Genomic DNA, 3,463 nt, shown 5'->3' on the forward strand with positions numbered 1-3,463 from the left:
ATACAGTCACAGTGAGAGCGCCACCTGTTGGATGGACAGGAAGTGCTGCATAACGAGCCAGTACGTGCTACACTCAAAAAGTCAGACAAAATGGTAGATATTGTGTTTTATCTGAAAACATAAATGCACCTTTGTGGCATTGCTTGGAGTTAATCCTTTTGAGGACTTGGACTGGATTTTAGTTTGACATCATGTCTAATGTCACGGATACGGACAGGACCCAAGTGCAGGACTCTGGAGGCAGGCTGGGTTCAAACAAGTCTTTTATTTGATGACATCACAGACAGATGAATCGCAGGATGCTCCTTGACATGAAGAGCACAGCAGACTTGATTCCAATGCCCTGGACAGACCGGACGAGACATGGACGACTAACACTGGACCGGACGGACGGGACATCGATAACAAACAACCCGACGCTGAACAAACACACAGACAGGACATATATAGGGCAGGGTGATTACAAGAAGTGGCCACAGGTGAGGTGCTGGACAGCCCAGACCTATGGCCCGCCCACTCTTAAAGGAGACCTCAGCCTACACCCTGACATCTAAAGAATCACAAAAACCTGAACTGACTGACTGTTTTCACCCTTTTCCCCCTACTCATGTGGCACTTCTTCAATATTACTAATGTACACGACAGATTGGCAAACGTGGCACCTGACTGGACAGGTCATTTCCTTGATATCCCTAACATTACAACACAGTTTCTGACTGTTTGTGATCATGCGTGACTCAAAGGTTCTTCATTCAAATGACTATAATGAATGATTTAGGGTAATGGAAAAGACAATGCTTGAAGGAGTGTGAATGATGCTGATTTAGACCAAATAATGAACTAAGTGCAATGTAAATAGCCTGCACATGGTCAGATCGGCCTCAAAGTTGACATATTGAATCAGAGCCCGGCCCTCATCACAACCGTATGATTACTACTTAGGTTTAGACTTCGAAGACGTTGTTCATAATTGTAAAGTGGAGCCATTAACATGAATGCTGCATAGAACGTACACCACGTAAAATAAATTCTATTAATTGAATTCAATCTCTCCAGCTAAATTATAAAACTCTGACTACATCACTTTTTGCCCGAAATCCACACCCTTTTTCAAAACAAAACAGGGTGTACCTAAATAAAAATGGGTGTGGGTGTAAGTGGAAGCAATCACCTTTTATTCAGGTAAATAGAAATAATTCTACAAAAATACATATACACCCAATCATTTTGTTTAATATCTCATTAGTATGAAAGATGTAGACCATATATAGAGAGAAGTGACGATCATACGCTATCGCCGCAATCATGAAGCTCATCATCTCATTGACTCTCTTCTCGGCACTCGCCAGTGTCGGTAAGTTACTTTCATCTAGTATCTGTGTCATTTGAAATGAAAAAGGTCTTTGAACTTAACCAGGTTAAAAAATATATATATACCAATGATTAACAAATAATTTACATTTAGTGTTTATGTAGTTTACAGGGTTTGACCAAAATGATGTAAAAGACCTTCTTTTCATTCAATCTGAACTGTGTTCATGTTTCATTAACCTTTTATTTTTTGTTGGTTTGTTTGTCTGTTTTCCATTACAGCTGCCGGCATCACTTGTTACGTGTGCAGAGATTCTAGCGGGTCTGGGTCTGGGTCTGGGTCTGGGTCTGGGTCTGGGGCTGGGTCTGGGTCTGGGGCTGGGTCTGGGGCTGGGACTGGGGGTGGGACTGTGATTTTTTTTATATCTGGGGGTGGGAATGGGTTTGGGTCTGGGGCTGAGTCTGGGGCTGGGTCTGGGGCTGGGTCTGGGTTTGGATCTGAGCCTGGGTCTGGGTCTGGGTCTGGGTCTGGGTGTGTCATGGAGCGGTTTACTTGTCCAGAAGAAACTCCATTCTGCATGATATCTTCCACCACTTGTAAGACATTCCTTGTTTTATTCATCACATTTTCTTTGTTTGATTTTTTTTTAATATATAAAATAGGATTTTATATTGGCTTTAATGAGCATTTTTAAACTGTGACTTGACTCCACAGCTGATTTCAATGGTGACCGTGCCGAAGAAGTTTTCATGGGTTGTGCAGGTTACAGTGTGTGTCACGCCCCAGGCTCTTTTATAACTTCATACCAGACGGACAACCTACGTGTTCAAGTAAATACTACATGCTGTGACAGTGACGCGTGCAATTCAGACATTACACCTTGTAAGTAAAGACGGACTACAAAACAAAAAATACAGTTCAAATAAAGTATTTTGGACGAGACCGCTGACTTCTTGGTTCTGTTTTTTTCTGGTTTTCAGTTTTCGATTCAGAACCAAGTTCAAATGGATTATCGTGTCCATCTTGTCACCCAGACGACTACGAATGTAGACCTCACACCATTCAGTGTTCAGATCCTGAAGACATCTGCTTCAACGCCATCCCCGGTCACTATTTACTCAATTATTATTATTGTTATTGTTGCTGTATAAAGTTGAACTGTTCTTTATTCATGCATTTCAATTCTTTAAAACAAGTTTCTGCATGTAAAACTATAATACTGGTCCAACAGGTGGGACATTTTCTGCCTTTGCACCTTTAATGGCGAAAATCTTTGATTGTAGTTTCTCCTAAAATTCGACTCGTATTTTCAACCCAGCCTTGACTCCAATACATTCAAATCATTTCTCATTTCACTTGTGACCTTTTTTGTTCTCCACAGAAAACCCATCGGACACATTCTTTCATTCTGGTTGTGCAACTGCCAACTTCTGTAAAATTGCCTCATCCCAGAGAACTCTGCCTTTCTACCCAGCGGGGGGAAGACTCTCTAAGAGAGTAGGCTGTGTACCTTTCACCACAACCGCTCCTCCAACAACTACTACAACCGCTCCTCCAACAACTACTCCCAAGAACTGCTGCAACGACAACTGCAACAACGGCTGCAACAACGGCTGCAACAACGGCTGCAACAACGGCTGCAACAACGGCTGCAACAACGGCTGCAACAACGGCTGCAACAACCGCTGCAACAACCGCTGCAACAACTGCAACTATTGATTGTTTACGACCATTGATAGATTACGACAACTGCTATTCCAACTAAATGTGTTCTACCAATCAATGTTTTCTGTTTCCTGTCCTCTCTACATCCGGTGTAATGTTTTGAAGTTACTCTTTTCTCCTGGAAAGATCTTTTCCTGTTTCATATCTACTCTTGTGGGGCCTTCATAAAATTCTCCCAAATCCTAAAACTTTCCCAAATGATTCAATAAATACACAGCATTCAAACTGCTTGAGTTATATGTGAGTTTTCATTCATAGGTTGCCTTAGTTTGACAAAAGTCACATTGAGTGAACCATATTTTAATACACTGATGCCTCGAACAAACATGTTATCTTTCCAAATGGATTGGATTTGTAAAATAAAAAGATTTAATTAGTGTCTGAACACGAGCAGAGCTGGGCGAGACCCTGCTGAAATGCAAGCAA

At 41.7% G+C, this 3,463-nt stretch overlaps 1 long non-coding RNA gene across 1 annotated transcript; it reads left to right on the top strand.

Annotated features, from left to right (window-relative positions):
• The first annotated feature begins 1,785 nt into the window (after positions 1 to 1,785).
• Positions 1,786 to 3,254, top strand: LOC308130736. Its single transcript, XR_013936639.1, has 4 exons — positions 1,786 to 1,908; positions 2,027 to 2,194; positions 2,293 to 2,418; positions 2,694 to 3,254. It is a non-coding gene; the product is annotated as an uncharacterized lncRNA (long non-coding RNA).
• Positions 3,255 to 3,463: the final 209 nt, after the last annotated feature.

This window comes from Blennius ocellaris (assembly GCF_963422515.1).
Source record: "Blennius ocellaris genome assembly, chromosome: 5".
NCBI lineage: Eukaryota > Metazoa > Chordata > Actinopteri > Blenniiformes > Blenniidae > Blennius > Blennius ocellaris.